This window comes from Melanostigma gelatinosum, assembly GCF_949748355.1.
Source record: "Melanostigma gelatinosum genome assembly, chromosome: 1".
Taxonomy (NCBI): domain Eukaryota; kingdom Metazoa; phylum Chordata; class Actinopteri; order Perciformes; family Zoarcidae; genus Melanostigma; species Melanostigma gelatinosum.
Genome location: NC_136634.1, coordinates 28,235,844 through 28,258,956, shown reverse-complemented (window position 1 = coordinate 28,258,956; position 23,113 = coordinate 28,235,844). Strand labels below are relative to the sequence as shown.

At 41.2% G+C, this 23,113-nt stretch overlaps 1 protein-coding gene across 10 annotated transcripts in view; it reads right to left on the bottom strand.

The window, feature by feature from the left end:
* The window catches only part of LOC306777494 (cytoskeleton-associated protein 5-like), a 79,562-nt gene extending 67,768 nt beyond the window's left edge, over nucleotides 1–11,794 (bottom strand). For 9 of the 10 annotated variants that reach the window (XR_013771994.1, XR_013771995.1, XM_079268635.1 and 6 more), the window contains exon 1: nucleotides 11,608–11,794. The gene's annotated coding sequence lies outside the window, so the exon portion shown is untranslated. The remainder of the gene's footprint in view (nucleotides 1–11,607) is intronic. The other variant, XM_079268639.1, reaches the window with a different exon arrangement.
* Nucleotides 11,795–23,113: the final 11,319 nt, after the last annotated feature.

Genomic DNA, 23,113 nt, shown 5'->3' with positions numbered 1-23,113 from the left:
TAACAACGATAACGTACTAAAACATACAAACAAAGTCAGCAACCGCTCTCTCTGCTAAAAGCCTTTCCCGGAGGGGAAACTTCTGCGTGAATATCTACAGGCCACATCAAGCAGCACACCCATATTCAACCCACAGATAAGGGGCTCAAACTGCTCATCAGCTGCATACTTGTTATTCCCTGGGTGGGGGACCACAGCACACTGGAGTGGATCATTAAAGTAATGTACAGAACAGAGGCTAAGGGAACCTTGGGGATCAGAGGGTTCAATAAGCATATTTCCTGCTCAAGGAGTGTGTTGAAAAATGTGTTTTTCTTGTTGGGATTTTTTGCCATTCATACTAACGTTAAGCCTACTATGATCCGAACTGGTCAAGCAAAGTCTTTTTTATGCCTTTGTGACAGTTAAAGCCCATCTACAACGAGTTCTATACAACATTCTGTAAACAGCTCTCAGGTTCCACTGTGGTTCGGAGCCTATGTGATCCGTCAGCGCCATAACTTTACGAGACGACACCTGAGACATGGCTGCCATGTTGGAGTTCTTCAGCTGGACTACACCGTCACATAAGAAGTCTCATCACGCCTGTAGCCTTTAGGGGACAGCTGAGTTTTATGACTTTTGGTCACAGACACCCGAACTAACACATGAGCTCTCTGTTTTTTCTGTTCTACCGCATGATCATTGTCATTGTGCAGCACAGTCAACAGTAGGGTTGGGTACCGAAAAACGGTGCCGAAAACCGGTTCCTATACGTCCGGTATCTACCGGACTGAAATGCAATGCAGATTTCGGTGCTTCCTTTCGGTGCCTGAGCCGATTGAAATACTTGTTTTACACTATTCGTTAGCTCTAGGTTAGCTCGTCCTAGGACCGATGCTAACGATAGCATCGGTTCTCCGCTCCTCAATCATAGTATTATTACAACCGGATGAGCCGTGCGCACTTAGAAACAAACCCCTCCATCATTCTGGCGACGCTTCGGCCATGATTTATTTAAAAAAAAAAAAAAAACGAGAACGAGATCTGTCATACGGCCGGCAGGCTACTGACTTCCTCCATTGACATCCGGGTACTTAGCGCTGCCGTTCATCACAAGCACAACATCCGGCACGCAAAACAGTCTTCTTCTTTGAGGTGTGTGGCGGTTGGCAAACGATGAATTGGCGCATTAGCACCACCAACTGGTTAAATAAAATAAGTCATGAGACGTGTCGTATTTTGCCAGAGAAGGCAAATATGCTCATATTTCTGCAAAATAATTGCTGAAGTTTGAAGCTGTAGTGTGTGTACAGAGTGTGTGTTTTGTATTTATTTAAGTATACTGTAAACTGTTAACAGTTAATATATTGTTCATAGTTTGAAGTTAAAAAGTTTGAAGCTGTAGTTTGAAGTGTTTTGGATTTATTTATATTTATAGTATACTTTAACACTTAATATATTGTTCAATTTCGTTCGTTTTAGGCACCGGTATCGTTTTAGAAGTATCGTTTTAGCACCGGTATCGGAAAAAACCCAAACGATACCCAACCCTCGTCAACAGGCAGTTCATTACGAGGGGGAAGGAGGAAAAAGGGAAGAAAGATTTGCATCTCCTTTCTGGCTCATCAGATGTAAATATCAGAGAGTAATTGTAGTAGACGAAATTCAAATGCATGGAAATCACTCTGGAATCACACACGCAGATGAAAAGTTTAGTCATGGCAAGTCTAAAAATCAGTGACAATACCTGCTCTCAAATTCAGCTCAGTACTGAAATGACAACGCTAACGTCACGCCAACTAAACTGCCGTTTATTTAATTAAATCGCTTTAATGGTGTTGGTAGGCAGATTTGTGAACAGAGCCATGATCGTAGTCTTTAGCCTTCATGCTAATGTGAGCCAATAGCCTTTTGGATCTAGCTTCATATTTACCGTACAGACAGGTTGTAATCTAGTCAACTCTTGGCAAGAAAACGAATACGCGCACCTCCAAATGTGAAACTTTTCTTTGAAAGTGCAAGAACAAAATGATGAGGACAATGAAACGCATCCCAAGGCCCTCACAGGCTAAGCATATGATATTGAGGACATGTGAACGTCCCTTCATACTTACTGTAGTCAGAGGCAGTGGTAAAATCTTACAAAGAAATCTTCAAGAAATTCACTCTCATGACCGTCAAACTGTCAAAGAAGGACCCAAAAACTGATTGTCTGCTGTTGGGCTAAAATCCCAACGTCAAAAATTTTTTTATAAAAAGGAAACCAAAAAGTGCCGTCTTCACCTTCATCGCCATGCATTTTAGAGTTTCTGAAGGTTTGGGTTTCGATATTTCTACCAACTCTTACCAGCAATTCTATATCAACGCCTTAACACGTATTATTGTGTAGACAATATGCTGTAGAAAATGTGAATTTAAATCTGATAGATTTGAAAAGTTAAGAATTACTACCAACATTACACAGTTAAGCATCATGATTAATTCATTTATGCCTTAGCTCAGGGGTTCTTAACCTTTTTGACCTCGGGGCCCAACTTTCCAAGTACAAAGTGTCCCGGGGCCCATTCAAATATTAACACTATTCGTTTAACTAATTGATCTCACTCGTGGTTTGATTTGTATTCAATAACTATATTGTTACCTGTTCAACTCCACCCCTATTTTGGCGCAAAACTGCCTAAAATGACGCACCCAAATTAAAATGACTGTAGCTTCTGAACCACTGACTATATGCATCAAAAGTGTCAGAAAACCTGTAGGTTACAGAAACAGAGCAGTGGGTCTTTGGAGTCAGTAAAAAGTGAAGATTTTTGTCCGCATAAAATAAAAAAAGTATCTTTCAGTATAAATAACTGCCTGTGGCTGTATCTGTACAGGTAAAGGACAGCATAGGGCTGCAACTACACAATCAGTGAACTGCCTCAAATTTGAAGACAATGTATGACCATTCTACAGTGTTTCGTCCATGAAGAGATCCAAGCGGAGCTCTAAAAGGACATTTGGAGACCCAAATGGACACATGGTAACCAAATGATATTCTGACACACTAAAGGTGTTTCTCCCTTTATATTTTGACATTATATTATTTTCCTTTTATTTTTAGCCTTTGCAAATTGCAAAAACTATGTATATATGGTCGAAGACATGGTGTGCGAGTAGCGGACTTGCTGGGCGTAATGGCTGCGACCGAGCGCACGATCGAGTATGCAGGTAGCTCAGTTACGCAAGGTTATACGTTGGTTGACGGCTTATAGAAGAAGATAAGGTTTGTACTATAAGTACTAGCGTTTTCTGAAGGCAGTAGCTCCATGGTAACATCTGCTAGCACATTCTCAAGTCTGTAATGTGTCTTTTCCGTCAAAATGCTGCAAGATCCGACTTGCAGCGGTTATGGCGACTTTGGACAGTGTGTGTTTGGGCTCCTTTTGTGAAAAATCCATAAGCAATGAAAGAAAATCGATGATTTCTTTGCAAAGATGAAGATTTTGGGCATGCTGGGATACCAAACACGGCGATGTTTTGTGACGTAGTTTGCGTAAGCAAGCCGTAGGAACGGAAGGGGAGGGGATCCGGCGTCCTCGCCGAGTTGAACAGGCAAAACCCTTGTCAAATTAATGAGATGATACAATGTGATGATCACAAAGACATTTATTTATCATGTGTATGTAAACCTGCATACACAACAAGAAGCCCAACAGGCTTTCCCACGATCGTTGGATGTTTCGTCGCTAGGTGTCGCTTTAGTTTCGAAGGCTTCAGAGCTTCGTTTCATAGCATTAGCCCACATTCCACACACTGAGCTCTCGGCTCTGCCTCGTTGCCTCCGTTCACAAAGTCGTACTTAAGAAAATCAGGATTGTACTTGCGCACACATTTAGACTTTTGGGGGGTATGGCACCACTGTAGTCTTCATTTTTTCTTTTTAAAAACGTATCCATTACTTTCGCTACAGGCTAGCGGCTAGCTGAGCGTCTTCTGCTTATTGGAGCTTGTTAAACAACTGGCTGATGCATTACCGCCACCAGGTGGTGGGAAGCTATATTGTAACTGAGCATCTCATGGATAACAGTAATATCGCTGGTGTCTTCAATTGATAACCTATGCGGTCCCACAGGTGCAAAACTGACCCTCTAGGTGGCGCTCGCGGCCCAATCGTGGGTTATGGTTCAGAATCACTGCCTTAGCTGGAGTTAAAGGTTCCTTTCTTGAGGATCTACCCAATCACACTTGGTCTTTTACTAATAAGGGCATGGTGTTGATTCTTACCTTTGGTACGAAGGTTGTACCAAAAGCATGGGGAGTATCCAAACCTGTGGTAAACACCAATAAAACCAATAGGACTGTAAATGGAAAGGTTTAGTAACAAGGCCTTGATTGGCATTGCTAACATCAGTAGCATAACTGCATGTATTACAAAGATAGGTAGTTGGTACATAGACAGGGAACTACAGAAAAAGACAACACAAATATTAAGTTGTTTCAATGTAAATGTACGAGTTGACTACCTTTTTATATTTGGTTGAATTAATACAGAATATATTGGTAAAATGTGTTCATTAGTTATGAAGTAAACAGAGACTTGACTCAGACTTAGTCCAAAAGACTTAACATAATATTGTTTGGTTTTTTTAATACCAATATATTTTTTGTTTCTGTATTGCCACTTACTGAAATAACAAAACGGCAACATTCCACATAGAGTTAAATAGATTTTGCATTGTTCCACACACTTAATACATGTGAAACAAAAAGCTTCAATGACTTGTGTTATCCAATTGGAATTTCCATATTCCCCTCCCCCATTAATCTACTGTACTGTATATACAAGTCTTGAACTTGGATTTTAGGGGATAACTACATATCAGGGACTACACATGTAAATTAGCTTATAGATATGAATAAGCTTAATAGTTAGTCTATGTACGTCTATGTACGTCTTTGTATTAAACCGTTCAGTACGAGTCGTTTGAATAACGCTCGAGCATTTAGAAAATGCAAAAGCCTAAATTCAAGAAAATATAATGTTCTCAGCTGGTCTGGCTGTGGGATCGACTGTCATTCCTTAATGACAAGCCGCGACCCAAAGAGATTATCATAGGATTTTACTTTCACAACTTGAACGTTGAACGTACTGCTCTGCAATGTCTTTCCTCCTCTCAGCACCCTCTGTCATGGTGTAACTCACTCGGTCAGAATGCTCATATTTGATTGGCTGAGCTGCATCACGTGATGTGATTCACTACCCATCAGCCTCTACTGGCTATTAAGTTTCGTTTCGCGATAGTCATGTGCTCGCCCACTGACCAATCACCGCACACTCTGCAACTCGCGGGAAAGCTACACGTGGACACTGAGCGGCATGTAATGCTGACGTCATTATAGGCCGGCGCGCAGGCTCTGACAGTCAAAGAATACGCCCAACATGTCAAACTAAAGATCTGATTGGTTGAACACTGACAATCAACAATATCGTCCCCATTTACTTTAATCTGCACTGGCTGCAGGTGAGAGTCTGCAGGCCTCTGGCTCTGTTCTTACCTAGAGACACAGAGGTGAGATCTGATTGGATAAAAGCTCTACTTAAAACAAGCTGCACTGGAAGCAGAGCAACTGAGGAAGACAGTAGCTGTGCAATGACAAAATAAAATAATTTTATAAATTATTATACATGTAGTGTATTTCAGAAAAAGTATTAAATTATAAAATAGATATAGCTTTGTGATTCTGTTTAGGCCAGCAGAGACCTTGCAGGCCCTGACGGCCCGCCACTGTTTATGACTGAGAACACGAGCCGGGCCTCACTTACTCTTATGACACAGCTTGCAGTAGCTTGGCTTGAACAATACAAGACCATATGCTTGCTTGTAATGAAATGGGCTTTAATTGGTGCATGTGAACCCATGAAACAAACCCTTAATCCTCACGATATTAACACCACACATTGTAGAGATTTGGGCCTGGATTACAATATGCAAGCAGTTGTTGTGGCGTTACATCCCACAGTGTGTCCACATGGCACAGCAATTGGATGATTGGACAATTACATTCAATTCAAGGGTGTTTTGAATTGAGCAGCCAACCATACACCTAATGAATAATAATAAATCCTTATTTATAATGGTAACATTTTGTTGATACAATTGTACAAAAACTCCGTTTTACACGACCACACACTCCTGCGCACTTATTGTTATTCCTGCAAGGAGTCACGCTACTCTTATGACATATGCATCGAACTGAGATTTGTAAGATCCGCGGCCAATAGGGAACCTCCGATCGACCAATGGTGTAACTTCAACACCTACTTCGGCCATTGGTGCAACTCCAATCTTTGCTCTTATTTCAATGAAGAAATACCATAGACTGTATATAAGAAGTGGACGTAGTCATTGTGACGTCACCCATTGGTTTGTGTACTGCCATTATGAACCTTGAGTTCTGCGATTTGACCGTCGCCATCTTGGATTACAGCCGAAGCCATCTTGGCTTTTTGCAACCAGTTAACGGAAGTGACCATATTTGGAATGTGGAGGAGTGATGTAGAGACTCTGTACACGGCTCTGGTAGCGGCAGTGACCTGTCAATCACAGTAGCCCTGCCCTAAAGCATACCCTGCTTTATGGTCTATTTGACTCTAAATTGACCATAATTTACTAAATGAACATCATGCTGTATTGAAGAAGACTTGAAACCAGAGATTGAGACCATGAACTCATGTTTACTGAGGTAATAAATCAAGTGAAGTCATTTTCTCATAGACTTCTATACAATCGGACTTCTTTTTGCAACCGGAGGAGACGTCCCCTGCTGGACAGAAGAGAGAATGCAAGTTTTAAGACACTTCCACATTGCCTTCACTCGTCAGAACCGGAGGTTGCTGCATGAGAAATACCAGAGACTGTTCAGAAAGGAGACGGCCCACTGAGGGTCAGTTTCTTTTATCGGTGTCACGTGGGCTTCGCCACTGCCCCGCCCCTTTAGGAGACTAGCGGCAGGTCCCGAGTCTCTAATAGGAGATGTAAATGTGAACACAAGTTCGTGACCCGTTCTTTTGCCCCAGTCAGCAAAGTAAATATTGAACGGATTTTTCACAACCCTTGAACACTAAAATGGCATTTTCCAAACACACAAATCGGGGAAAACTTTATTTACATTGTTTGAGACCTTTCTGCCTCAGCAAGACACTAATCTAACCTCGCAGAACACAGGAGATGGTTGGAAGAAGGTTTAAGCAAGGGCTTGGGAAAATATAATTTTTCAAATGAAGCTTTAAGTGTCTAGCCAAAGCCTCGAGCGTTTGGGTACGGTTAGCAGAAGGCTAAACTATTAGCATTACATTTTCTCTCCATCTCTGAAATGCTTCGCCACCAAAGTCTGTCTTCCTTTTTTTGTGGGATGCTTTGCAGTGCAGGCAGTCGTTGCCGATGCTGGAATAGCAACTTTTCCCTACAGCATAGTTGGTTGTTGAATCAGGCATTAACCCACACACACACACACACACACACACAAATCACCCTACAACTCAAATGTTTGGTTCCCAACCCGATCTTCTGGACAAACCCTGACATAGTGGCGCTCAACTTGGCCTTTCTGATCGGACAGCAGCAAACTGGTCAGTCAGTGACACTTTGGCTCCCTGGTGTATTTTTGTCTTGCAGCTTCTCCCCCTCCCTAGGCCGATATGCGGCGACACCCCCTTATAAGTCATTCCAGGAAGTTACGGCTTGTGTAACAGCTATTTTTTTTTCTCTCCTCCCACTGGCATCATGGTACGGATAAGTAGGAAACGCCAAGCTGAAATGGTCAGAGATTAACATCTTGAGGTTTGGCTGCAGAGCAGTAGGACGTGGAGTTCAAAGCATAAACGGAAAAAGGCAAATCCTACATATTCAGTTCAGTTGTGATTTGGGGACACAAAAAGGAGTCTCTATGGAGGCCACAAACAAAAATCGAGATGATATAGACAAACAAGCACTCGAATCAACTTCCTGTACAGTGCACTGCAGGTTTGCAGACAGGATTACGGTTCCTATTAGCACCTGTGACCTCAGCACTTCGTACCTAACTCCATGATTCACTCACAAAGCCTTCCCTGTGTAGGCTTTAGGGCAGGGGTCTCAAACTCATTTTCACTGCGGGCCACATCAGCATCATGGTCGCCCACAAAGGGCCGGTTGTAAATGTCACTACTCGTAACATATTGTTAAATAACTGTCTGCATTCACAGTTTAAAGTAGTCTTCAATGTACTCACAATACATTTCCATGTTAAATGTACAGTAACCAGCCAAAGAGCTGCTTCTATGACTGTTTAAGTATCTCATAATTTTGACTTTCAATCTCATAATTTTGACTTTCAATCTCAGAATTTTGACTTTCTATCTAGAATTATGACTTTCTATCATAGTTATGACTTTCTATCTCATAATTTCGACGATGGGGATATTTTTATTATCAAGTCTAACTTTAAAAAAAAAAAATATATATATATATAGAGTTTGAGACCCCTGCTTTAGGGGAAGCATCTACATTAAGGTACTTTTTCTTTCATTTGAGATCACAAAAATACTGTTCCAGATACAAGTCACTGCTGGAAAGCGGGTAAAAAGAAATACAATTTAGACCTCTGACCCGTTAGCCCCTTATGCTGACCAAGCTGCTTCTTGGTCAGCTCAGATTCAGCAAATATAAAGGCACTTGCAACAATTGCTCTTCCTGATGCTTATTCTCCTCAAATCCATAATCCACGTGAAAGGACCCACGCTCACTGTGTGTGTGTGACCGGTGGGTGCCCAATTTCTATCTGACTGGAGTCTCACCCGACCAGGTTTCAGGTATCTGTGGACGCGAAGCCACCTGCTGCACGCGGGAATTAACATGGAAGATGAGGGGACACACACACTTGTATCACATACAAAACTATACAAGCTCACTGGGAAACTCCTGAGGGACAAAGTCACCTTGAGACACAAGATTGTTCTGCTCAAGCTGGTGGACAAATAAATGGGCCTGTCCACTGTGAAACCTGGGCTCTTCGGCAACTTCATCTCCTCTTTGATGTCCTCCTTTCCGCTAAAAGTTCCAGCTTGTTTGAGTAAACATCCCCTTTAAGCAATTTGTGTCCATTGTGGGATGGAATTATTAGCAGCCCCTCGCCTTTAATTATATATATATATATAAATAATGCAGTTCAATCAAGCTAAATTTATGTTAATCTTTTTATCAGTGGATTACAGTATGAAATCTATCTGACAGCAAAGTATCTTAAATCCAATTAAAGCTGCGAGCAGCGATGAGCGGGCCCTCGCAATATGCACGTCGGGGTGCCGGCGGGACTCCGGCCTGCGCGGTCGAGAACGTCCGCGACCCTCGGACGGCGCGAGGACTCTGATTGATGCTGCCATTCAGTTCTGTGACCGTCAGACACTGCATGCAGGTTCAGAGCATGGCCCCAATATACTTTTATTTCACTCCATATGTGATACATGTTCCTACCAAATTTCATACATCTAGGTGAAACCTATTGCGAGGGCTGCTTCGTTGAAATTTTGTAGGGGGCGCTATTGAGCCGATTTGCCACTCTGAACCAATAACATCATATTCCCTAACTACATTTCGGCCTTGTAATCTACTTGCCAAGTTTGCTTATGTTTCGAGCATTTTTAGCCTCTCAAAATGACCTTCGTTGTTAACGGCGAAGAATGCGTCGCCACGGCAACAGCTTTTCACGAAACAACAAGCTTTGAGTAACTTTTCATCACAAAGGTCTTTAGACTGTACCGACCAAATTTGAAGTTGATCTGATTAATTCCCTAGGAGGAGTTCGTTAAAGTGCAGCGCCTGGAAATTACAAAAACGACACTAGAAATTCATAAGAAATGCAAAATGGCTGACTTCCGGTTGGGTTTAGAGCATGGCCCCAAGAGACTTTTATTGAAGTACATATGTGATACATGTTCCTACCACATTTCATACATCTAGGTCAAACGTACTGCGAGGGCTGCTTCGTTGAAATTTTGTAGGGGGCGCTATTGAGCCGATTTGCCACTCTGAACCAATAAAATCATATTATACAACTACATTTTGGGCTTTAAATGTGTATGCCAAGTTTGCTTATGTTTCGAGCATTTTTAGCCTCTCAAAATGACCTTCGTTGTTAACGGCGAAGACTGCATCGCCACGGCAACAGCGTTTGACGAAACATCAAAAGCTTCATGATCTGGCATTATGAACTTCTTGTATTTGTGTGGAACAAATTTAATATTGATTTGATTTACCTACTAAGAGAAACAAGCCAAAGTATAAAGACTTTAACTTCCTGTTACCAGTAGGTGGCGCTATGACTATGATTCAAAATTGGCCTGCAGATGTCTTCAGGCCTGGAGTCTAATCAAACACATGACATCTGGTAAAGATCTGATGATGTGGAGTCGAGTTACATCAGTTTATTCGTTCATGGCGAAGGATCGAAATTCGCCGAGCCGCCACGTCGCCGCCCTTCAGTAACTTCTTACAATCTTCACAACGAAGCATTATCAAGGTCTTAAGGCTTGTTTGACAACATTTGAGAGGGATCTGATTAATCTGTGAGGAGCAGGATGTCAAAGTACGCAGCGTACAACTTCCGGTTGCCACTAGGTGGCGCTATCACTATGATTCAAAATTATCATATAGATGTGTTCCGGGTCAGGATGTTATGACATATGAGAGATTTGGAGCAGATTCGACAATGTACGGCCGAGTTACAACAACTTCCTGTTTCGTGGCGAATGGTGTTTCTTTGACGCCACGCCACGGCCACATAGTTCGATAACTTTTTGATATTTGAGTAACTTTTCACTGTCAAGGTCTCAAGAGCAGACTAGCCGAATCTGAAGTCAATCGGGTCAAATCTCTGGGAGGAGTTCGTTAAAGTATGACGCCTTGAAACGGTCAAAAAACTCATTAAAAGTAAAAATGGCCGACTTCCTGTTTGGTTTAGAGAAAACGGCCAAGAGGATTTTTTGTGCGTCTGATCACGTTCCACATACCGACCAAATTTCATACAGCTGGGTGAAACCTGATGTTGGGGCTACTCAATAGGGGGCGCGAGCGAGCCAATATTTCATACCGCAGCTGGACACCCCAATCAGACTGCAATTTTCGCAAATTCTGGCTTGCGTGCCAAATTTCACAACATTCCCAATATCCCAAGCACCTCCTTTTTGCGACGAAACACTAAAAATAAGAATAAGAATAAACATTACGGTTTCAATAGGTCCTCCGCTCCGACTACGTCGGTGCTCGGGCCCTAACTATTCATTGCATTGATTGCAGTAAATCGGAGCAGGTTCATATCGGTTTGTCTCATTTCCATGACAGATTACAATTGATTCTGTGACCCAATTGACCACTAAACCTTCGTTCGGGGCCTCGCGCACGTCACCTGTTTGCACCTCCACCGTCTATAAAGTTACAGCCGCGGGATTAATAATTCAACGGCACCTGAAAATTCCCTATAATAATTAGCCACGAGCTAGCACCGCGCACAGACGGAACAAAATGAATCATTTCCCTGGCAGTGTGAGCCGAATGTCAGATATGAACCATTTCAACATTCCCGATAAGCGCTCAATCGTATACTCACGCTCGCGGAAGTAAAGTGCGTCTGTCAGCTACTCACAGCGGAGCGTCTATGGAAGAGAAAATGAGCAGCAGTCCCGTTGCAGTTCTCCGGGTTTTATCCTCAATATGTCGCTAGTGGAAGTCCCCAAAACTATCCTCACAGGTCTGTTGCCGCATTAATGTCGGTGCTGCGGTTCACTTCAGCGACCTGTTCCTCACATGACAGCCGCCGTGTGTCCTCCACGTGTTGTAGACTAGCGTCAAGTCCGCCTGCAGCATCGGGAGTACACTTCCGGTTAGTGTTTCTTTTAGAATAAACCTCTCAGTAATGACTAGGTAGTGGTGCAGTAGAACAAATAAGTCATGTTTTGAAGTCTAGTCACACAGTCTATGGTCCGTGTCTTACACTATATCAGGGCTGCCAAAAAATAATAAATAATTTTGGCAACTAGCTGGGGAATATTACCGAAAGGCTGAAACATGATAGCATTTCTTCCCCATGCAGTAAATGTAGGTATTTAATGCTAATAGTAACAATATAAATATTTCATTGTTCAGCTTGTCAGAAAGCGCAAGATGTTTCAAAACCGATGCGGCACACTTAAAAACATAAATATATGCATGAAACAATGCATTCAATTACATTTAGCAATGCTTGTTGGGTCATTTTCAATGCATGCTTAAATTCTCACACAGTTGTGATGTACTCCATCAAAAATGTTGCAAAATAAATTGAAACACAATACCATAGAAACATAATTTTGGTGCATTTCTGCATGTAGTAATTTTAATTAGTGCTATAAATACATTATTTTCTTATTAGTGTGTGATTCGGAAGACCTTGTGTAAATAAAGCTCCTCCAAATAGTCTACTTCAACTATAATTTATAAAAAATATTATGTTTGATGGAAGTAGTCACACCTTTACGTTGGGCCAATGGAGGTATACTTTTTTAATTTAAACTTTTATTTTGAAAGTAAATTTGCTCCATGTCCGGTACTGCTTTGACACATTCTTGACACAGCCGGTGCCAGAATTTGAAAAAGCTGCGCTTCCATTGCCCCTAAAAAAAAAGACCTGAAGGTTAAAATTTGTGTGAATTCTGACTGTCAAATGATTTTTTTTCGGTCAGAATTCAAGTCACAGAAAAGCAGACACAGAATGTGTCAGTACCATTTTTATACCAGGGTTTAAAAAAGAAAGTCTGTATGAAATCAGGACTTTACACTAGTGTGAAGATAACACTGATTTAATTAATAAAAAAGGTTGTAGTATGCAGATAGCACAGTATTGATCTAGATCCAGGAGGTGGCAGCAATGCCATGTAATTGATGCCATAAAACCCCAAAGACGAAGAAGAAGTGTTCTTGCTCCCCCTGAAGAAGACACATGTGGAAACGTAAATAAATAGAGGCCAAATCCCAATGTCCCCCCTAAACCCTCAAACCCTGAACCCTCAAGGACTTACTGACGTCACCTGGTAAGTGGGTGAGTGTGAGAGACTGTGAGGGCTTGAGATGGTGTAAATAGGAATGGGACAGCACTTTGCTGCAACATATCACGTTACCATGAAAACGACAAGAAATATGATGTATAATTGTGTGTATTTATTTTACACTTTGTACTCCCTGATATTAAAGTCTTCAGACTCTCTTTCCTCTCTCTTTCCTCACAAGATCAGAGGTAACTTCATATAATCTATTTCCTCATTTTTGTCAAAACAGCTTCAATGACAAAATCAAATATTTGATGAATAAATAAATATCTTCTGATTTCATGTTTATTTTTTGTTCCATTTTTAACCCTTTCAGGCAGGGGTCTCAAACTCATTTTCACTCCGGGCCACATCAGCATCACGGTCGGCCTCAAAGGGCCGGTTGTAAATGTAAGACTGTGTAAATGTAACTACTCCTAACATATTGGTAAATAACTGTCTCTGCATTTGATTATTGTTTATTCAAGTGTAAAAATATTGTACATGTAGTTATATAAATGTAAACATATATTTTAGCACATTTCTGTTATTATAACTTAAATCCTTTTAATTTAGGGTTAAGAAACCCAGATTACTCTATCAAAGATCAAACTATTAAAGAAAATATCAAAGACAAATATCAAACACAAGTTATTACAATAACTTTGTTCAAAGCTTAAAATCCTTTCAAGGGTGCGTTTGCACAATCCGACATGAAATATTTCATGTGTTTTAAAGTCACGTTTGAAGTAGTCTTCAATGTGCTCACAATACATTTCCATTTCAAATGTACAGTAACCAGCCAAAGAGCTGCTTCTATGTTTAAGTATCTCATCATTATGTCTTTCTATCATAGTTTTGACTTTCTATCTCATCATTATGTCTTTCTATCATAGTTTTGACTTTCTATCTCATCATTATGTCTTTCTATCATAGTTTTGACTTTCTATCTCGGAATTATGACTTTCTATCATAGTTATGACTTTATATCTCATAACTTCGACTTTCTATCTCATAATTTCGACTATGGGGATATTTTTATTATCAAGTCTAAATTTAAAAAAAAGAAAAGAAAAAAAGATATATCTTTTTTTTTTTTTTTTTTGTGCTGGCGGATTCGCAGGCCACATAAAATGACGTGGCGGGCCGTATTCGGCCCACGGGCCGGGAGTTTGAGACCCCTGCTTTAAGGGGTCTCAAACTCATTTTCACTCTGGGCCACATCAGCATCACGGTTTCCCTCAAAGGGCCGGTTGTAACTGTAAGACGGTGTAAATGTAACTACTCCTAACATATTGGTAAATAACTCTCTCTGCATTTGATTACTGTTTATTGAAGTGTAAAAATATTGTACATGCAGTTATATAAATGTAAAATGATATTTAAACACATTTCTGTTATTATAATATATTTAGGGTTAATAAACCCACATTACTCTATCAAAGATCAAACTATTAAAGAAAATATCAAAGACAAATATCATCAAACACAAGTTATTCCATTAACTTTGTTCAAAGCTGTTTGTGTCACCTCTCTGCATCACTAATGTTCCTCCCTGTCGTCGTCCTGTGCATGGCAGCTACATCCAAGAGCTGCTCACTGAGAGTCAGGTCTGATAAACATGGATAGGTCAGAATCAGAATCAGAAACCGTTTATTGCCATCGTATGTTGAACATACAAGGAATTTGCCATGACGGGAGGTGCGTAACATTTAACATCAATCAACAACGAGCAACAATGTAAAGTAGAACAAATTAAATTTACAGAAAATATAAGATAAAGTGAAATATAATAAAGTGCAATATAAGATAAAGTGAAATATAAAATAAAGTGAAGTCGAGTGCACAAGCTGTGTAGTGTGAAAGTGTCCAGTGAGATAGAAGGGATGTGTGGGGGAGTGACCGGTGGGAAATTGTCCTGGGGATGACAGAGTCAGTGGGGGTCCCGGGCTCTGTTAATGAGCCCGACTGCCGACGGGAAGAAACTGTTCATGTGTCGTGAGGTCTTGGTCCTGATGGACCTCAGCCTCCTGCCAGATGGAAGGGGCACAAACAGTTTATGTCCAGCTTGAGAGGGGTCAGCTACAATCCTTCTTGCTCGCTTCAGGGTTCTTGAAGAGAACAAGTCCTCGAGGGACAGCAGATTGCAGCCAATCACCCTCTCAGCAGAGCGAATGATGCGCTGCAGTCTGCCCTTGTCCTTGGCAGTGGCTGCAGCGTACCAGACCGTGATGGAGGAGCAGAGGATGGACTCGATGATGGCTCTGTAGAAATGCACCAACATTGTCTTTGGCAGGTTTAATTTCTTCAGCTGCCTCAAGAAGTACATCCTCTGCTGAGCCTTCTTGGTGATGGAGCTGATGTTCAGCTCCCACTTGAGGTCCTGGGATATGATGGAGCCCAGGAAGCGGAAGGACTCCACCACGTCGACGGGGGAGCCACACACAGTGATAGGGGCTGGTGGGGCTACGTTCTTCCTGAAATCCACAACCATCTCCACTGTCTTTAGAGCGTTGAGCTCTAGGTTGTTCAACCTGCACCAGGTCACCAGATGGTCAGTCTCCCACCTGTAGGCGGACTCATCCCCACCAGAGATGAGTCCAATGAGGGTGGTGTCATCCGCGAACTTCAGGAGCTTGATGGACTGGTGACTGGAGGTGCAGCTGTTGGTGTACAGGGAGAAGAGAAGAGGGGAAAGAACGCAGCCTTGGGGGGAACCGGTGCTGATGGTCCTGGAGGATGAGACGTGCTTTCCCAGCTTCACGTGCTGCTTCCTGTCAGACAGGAAGTCTCATAATTTCAACTTTCTATCTCATAATTTCGACCATGGGGGTACTTTCATTTTCAAGTCTAGCTTTTAATTTTTTCCCAAAATTAAAAAAAAAAGAAGATTTTTTTTTGTTCTTTTTTTTTGCTGGCGGATTCGCGGGCCACATAAAATGACGTGGCGGGCCGGATTGAGTTTGACACGTGTGCCTTAATGTTTCTGAGTAAATTTATTATGACAGGCTGAACACACGTGATCCGTCCTCTTTGTTTACCTTTTTTTTTTTACGTCTCCATGCGTCCACTGGTTACCCGTGTTAACGTCACATTGCAATGATTTGTGGGTAATTCCCTTAGGCTAAGTCAGCATACCATGCTGACTTACGGAAAGGGTTCATAAAGGGCTCAAAATGTCTGCGAGAGAGTCCTCAAACACTCGATGATGTGACAGTGGGACATCCCTAAACCCTCACGGACTTCGCGGGAGCGCGCCTCAAAGTCCGTGAGTCCGTAAGGGGGGACATTGGGATTTGGCCATTGATGAAGTGAACAGGTGTGTGTGTGCTGTCTTCCTCCTCCAGCCAGAGAAGAGTTCCAGCAGCAGCACAAGTTTGATGAGATTGAGTTGTTTGTTTGAAATTCATAAGGCTTCATAAAAGGGTTATAAAGAATAAAACATTGTGGAAATAATGTTTTATAAGTTCAGCGTCCATGATGCTTTACACCGCCATGTCAAAGTGACAACGATGTATGTGTGTCTGTGTCTTTCCTTCTGCTTATCTTTCTCTCTGCCTTGTTGTCAACAGATTATGAATATAATGGTTTATAGATGGGAGTTTGTCAGTGTTGGGGAAGTGGTGGATGATTGTTTACAAGTTTTTGAAAATGACGATAATCACATGAATACTGTTAATATTCGTAGTAATAATGAGAACACATCAAAAAGAAGAATATGAGTCCTGTGTTACACAGCACATTATAACTACTTTATTCAGTTATTCAGACACAGAGAACTGCTCCAACGTGTCAGAACAGATTATAATTTCTACGTTTCTGAAATGGAATAATGTGTTACAAACATCAATAACACGTTATTGTCACGCCTGAGGGGCAGATTGGAGACTCAAACGCAGACACAGAAGACGAGGTGGAGTTTAAATGAGGAGCTAAAGGTTTAACATTGATAAAGATCACAACTTGTTCAAACTTAGAAATATCAATTGTCATCATTCAAAGTAAAACCTTCAGTTGTAGCAACAAACCAAGCCGGTCCTCACACTTCACAGACAGTGAGCATTCATAATGTAAAACGTCTCGTTTTGATTCAGTATAGTCAAAAATAATTCTTGACACTAAAGCTGAACTAAACCTTTGTGGTTTAACTTCATATCACACATTTTTCTACATTAATCTTCCAAGTCATGCACTGTTGATATATATATCTTTAAAATATATAATACATATACAAAAGATAGAAAAGTCTAGTTTTTATTCAGTACAAAGTGAGAAGAATTATTTTTGCTTTGGAACCATTTCAGAAATCTGAACACTGAAAGGTTGTGAGCTTGTTATCATTCTTCCCCGCATGCTTTGCAGTTGAGCTGAAAAAAAAGGTTCAAATAGTCTTAAAATATTGTGTAAATCGTCTTGTATTTCAAGACAACATAAAATATTACTAATTTGAACTGATCATTTGCCTGTTTGCGAGCGTTAATAAACAGTGTCGGGCATTTTGACACATAACATAATATATGTACACGCTTGGTTGACTTTTGTCACTGAGTCTATCAACCACATGTTGCTCACAGTGGTGGAGATTCAATCATTTCTGCAACATTTCCAAAAAAGCATTGTCTTACGATCAACTATAGACTGCATACTTTTACTGATTTTTATACATTTCAGACTCTCCAGATTGGCGTCATCCAATCTGGATGTGTCGCTAAACTGTGAAGGAACAGGACGCTGTTGTAACTTAACTTCACATTGTCCAATCTGCTCCAAATTTCACATACTCAAGCCCAAAAAAACGGGGCAGGAAATAGTAAATCCCAAAAACAAACGAACAAACAAAAACAAAAGTTGAGTCACGAGAAACTGGGAGAAAGGCACACAGGTAGGAAACAAGGAATGATGATGATAAAGGCAATGAAAAAGGGGAAACACTGACTAAATGCACAAGAAACTAATTAATGGAGCACAGGTGTGGCGGAAAACAGATTAAATCTTTACTAAAACAGCACATGGGGAGGGTGAATTTCAAAACGGACTACACAAAAACCCAAGACATGACCCCTGTGTCACTTCCTCCATTACTGCACAGCCAGACGACGTTCGGCCGATCTTTTAAGCAGCGCAAACTGAGCTGTGTCTTGTTTTGTTGAGGTTAAGGATTATTGGTTACTTACACTTATCTGATGGGACAAATATGGATCTGTCAGGCTTTGTACGAAAAAAATGAACTGTGAAGAATCAAAAAGACAATGAGTGTAACCGGCGAAAACACCGTAAACCAACCTCCACAATGCCGAGGACGGATTGTAATCTGTAAACTCATCTCATATTCATGGTTACTTTCTTGCCTTTGAACAAGCCCTGTAAAGAAACAAGGCAAGTAGTATATGAATTATAATGAAAAAAAGATTGAATATGTAAAGCCTCCCTCAAAATGATCCCTTTCTGACCCTCAAAACTACTCATACAGTGTTTTAATACCTTTAGTGACTATACTTCTATGGTACATTCAATGAGTACAATACTTTAACATATAATATCCTCTATAAGTAAGAATATTGTAAAAATATAATACATTCCATAAGTAAACATATTGTGACTTTTTAACATATTTTGACATTCTTATTATTGTGACACTTCTACTCACCACTTGGGGTGTTATTAAATCCTACTAATAATGTTTTTAATACTGAAAGCCTTCACAGTAGTGCCGTTTGACTGATTAATTGTTCATCAGAGTGACGGCCAGTGGAAAGAAGCTGTTCCTGTGTCTGGTGGTTTTGGCGTACAGAGCTCTGTAGCGCCTACCAGAGGGGAGGAGTGGGAACAGCTTGTGTCCAGGGTGTGAAGGGTCTGCAGTGATCTTTCCAGCCCGTTTCCTGACTCTGGAAGTGAACACGTCCAGGATGGAGGGCAGGCTGGAACCAATGATTTTTTTCTGCAGACCTGACAGCCACCTTGTCTGTTTGATCTATTATTTATTATTGCTGCGAATAAAAACGTTGTACATTTGCTTTTAATACACCAGAGGGCAATGTTGATGTAACGTTGTGCTTAAAGAAAAGAAAGGGGGAAAACAGATATTGCTTGGCACTTTATCATCAACAAAGGAATGAGACCTTACATAAGTAATGTAAACCCAATATTTTCCTCTCACATCTGGGGGTGGGGGTTCTTCATCACCTTATAGTTTTTTAAGTTTTATTATCAGTATTAATGTATATTTTAAAAATCTGTACTCCGCGCCAGCGTGCTATTGTTTTGCTGCCCTTCATTAATATTACCAATCCGTTTAGCTTATTGGTTGATACGGCTGTTGAAATACCGCCTACTTTTAGGTGACGCATTTTATTGGTTGTGGCTTCGGTTTTGCATAAAGTGAGTCGCAAGGATTGGTCTACACAAATGTCAATTGTCTGCGGCATATTGTGTGAAGTCCCGTGTACTCGCGTGCTTATTGGATAAGAGGCCAGCCTGCAGCGGAGCTGAGACTGAAGATTGGCTAAAAAAGATGTCAGTCACGATTCAATCAAAAGTCATTGGTTGATGTTTTTGCAATATTGAGGGATTTAGTTTTCTCCAAAAACCAGTCAGACAGGCAGAGACGGCAAGACATACTTCAGCGATTGTCACATAAATATAATGTTTTTATCAACGAAGCCGACGGTATACGCTCTGTGGACTTAACTCTACACCTACAAGTATTATAACTGTGAGTAAAACAACCATCTTTGTTTGTAGTTCCCACGCGGGCAGTCAGACGCGGACACTGAGTGGACTGATAACGTTAGCTATCTCAACTATGTTGTTGTCAAGAGAAATTAGCTCACTCAACGTTGGTGTTTTTATCGGTTAATTAACGCCCACTTCAGAGCGTTAACTCATTAGAGAATAAAGTCTTTGTTTCGTGGGCACGTGTCAAAAGTGTGACTTTTAACCAGGTAGTTGTGAGACTAGTAACGTGAGTTCAGTTGAAAGGTTTGGCTATCAACAACACTGAAGTTGGTTTCACAGCAGAGCTATTGCTACCTCGTGCTACTGTAACGTCACTGTCCAACTTGTTCAAAATTGTAAAGATTTAGAAAGACGTATCTATAAGGCAACGCCGTATAACGCGTATTAATTGATCACATGTTCAGCTAGCCAGAATCACACGCTGGTGTCGCTGATCGAATGACCGAGTTATTCGGTTATTAGCTCGGAAGCTAACCGCGAGAACATTTTCCAATCGCCGGGAAATTGTTAATAATTTCGAGCAACTTGTCTTGTAGAAACTTATTTAATCATATAACGAGTTAAAGCCGTGGTGTCAGTGAAGTGTCATTATCAGGTTTAGCTGTCAGTCAAAGCAGAGGGTCCCCCTTTGTTTTCACCCGTTTCTTAGTAACATTTCATGGTCTATTATTTTGTTATTCTCTGATCACGCGGCCATGCTGGTTAATCATTTAACGATTTAAATGATTCAAGCGGGCCTGACATGGCTCGTGCACACTTCAAAATACAAGTGTGCGTTGGCACGCGCACACCCTCTCTGGGTGATGTTTACTTGCAGCATCTCAGTGCTATGGTGTGGTCTCCATGAACAGATTCCATTTCATCCTCAAAGGTTGATGAAAGAAATCAATTATTTATAATGAATTCACGTGCTCTGTTTGGATGACACTATTTATTTTACTTATTTGAGCATCGTTCATTTGTTCTTTATTGTTGGACATTTTAGTTCACAGCTTATTGTACCACAATGTTGTCTTCTCGGTACATTTACAGGCAAAAAGAAATACTGTCAGGCTGTGTGTGTGTGAGTGAGTGAGTGAGTGAGTGAGTGAGTGAGTGAGTGAGTGAGTGAGTGAGTGAGAGACAGACATGCATGCTTTGCAGCTGAGCTAAAAAAAAAAAGAAGGTTCAAATATCGTGTAAATCGTCTTGTATTTCAAGACAACATAAAATATTACTAATTTAAACTGATCAGTCTGTGTGTGTTAAGAAGTACACATTCTTGAGATCGCCTGTCATCTTTGTACTGCCGGTCCTACAGCCGTTGGTCACTAGGCGCTGAGGCCATACCGTGGCAAAGCATCAAGACGTTGAGGCGCATTGGATTATTCATTTGATGAATTCATGGCCCAACGCTGAGAGCCGTTACTTTATGACATTAGTGTCACAGAACGAGAGAGCCTGATCTGCGTCTTTCCTCTCGCTCAACAATGGAGTTTTGGCAGGCAGCCTCCTCGTCTTCTCAACTTTCCTTCCTGCAGCTATTTCTAGCTAAATGGAAAGGGTTGCAAAAAACAAATCTTTAGATGATGCACAGAGACGACTGAGAGGCAGGCAGGAAAGTAAACGGAAAAAGAAAAGTGTTCATCCTTCTGTACAATAGAGGTGGGAGGGGGGGGGGACGACGACACATCATGGAGTTGAATTTAATGCACAAACGCTCTGCTTGGATTTCTCACAGTTACATTTTGAAGAATTGTGCTTTTGAAAACTCAACCTAGATTTGTGAAAAAGGAGACTTTAGATTTGTGTTAGCCCTTAAGACATTGAATAAATGTTGTGTTTTGTTCTGTCACATTGAAGCATGCACACATGTATGAAATCTAAAATATGTTTTCTTTTTTTTTATAATTGCACAAAAGCTTGAATCTGGACCCGGTTGTGTTGGACATTCAGGCCTTGTTCAGACTGCCAGCTCAAATTTTGTTTTCTGGTAAATAGATACATTTAGGAAGTCTGGACAGCAAAAAGTCACATGAAATGCAATATATATTTTTTGCAAATCTTATCCAAACCGTATTGGGAGGTGGTTTGAAATATGGTTCCAATCGGATGTCTACAATGCGTCTGAGTCCAGACTTTTCAAAGTGTGGAACAGATCCACAAATCTATGCTCAGTAGGAATTTGATTGATTTAGTTATTTGTGTCTCTATATACATAATTTGTATGTTGCCATTTATTGTGCGGCCACTGAGAAAATGACCAGCGTCAGGAGGATGACTTTGATGACTTTGATAACTGCTTGTATGGCCGAACACTACAACAATGACAACACATTAGTCTATAATGCTTTTTTCTCTGACGCGGCGCGAAACTCCAAATGCAAAGGAATTAGACATCACAGCAGTGGTATGTGGGGATTATATCAATCAGATCCATCGGTCGTGCACCTACAGCGCTCAATGATCGCATAGGTTCAATTTTGGTACACTCGGCTTGACTCTTTACTCCTGGTGTTAGTGTCCAAGTTTGTAGTTCAGTGGGTTCAGTGCTCAGAGAATGGTCTTCAGCATACTGCAGCTTGATTACGTGAATAGGGGTTGCTGGGGGTTTGCTTCGGGCTGTCACTTTATGATAACCCCGAGAGACTAATAACATCTTTGGTAGAGCTAACGTACGGTTGAGTGTTGGAGAAATACTCATTTTAAGTATGCAGCTCTTCAGAGCAAATATAGCAGAATCATTTTTGCAATCTTTTAATGATCAATCCTGCAGCCCCACCATCCATTATATCGTTCAATGCAACTTGAATACATTAATTACTTCAACAGGTCTTTTATAGAATTTTATATATATATCTTATAACTGGAAAGAGTTAAAAAGACTTCTCCAGAAATTGGCCTTTTGTTAAAGAACCGTCTGCACACTTGCTCCCTTACTCTCTCTCGCACGCACGCACGCACGCACGCACGCACGCTGAGTGGCCACGGGCAACGAGTCCAGTGGTGCAGCTATGCTGTCTGTGGGAAAACAAGCTCAGGCCTACTGACTACCAGCCGCTTTGCAAGGCCTCAGTCTATTCAGCAGCTCTGTTGATATTCCACTGGCGAGCTGTGCTGCTGCAAGACAGGATTGTGTGTGTGTGTGAGAGAGAGCGAGAGTGTGTGTACGTGAGTGTCTGTAGAGGAAGATGGGGGGGGGGGGTATGGCCCTAGGATGCAGAGATCATAATACAAGTGTTGACATTTTTACCAACAAGGATTCAGATGAAGAATGGGGCCAATGTCATCTCTAGTTCACATCTAAATGTGGGTTCAAATTTCCTTCAAGCTGCTTTT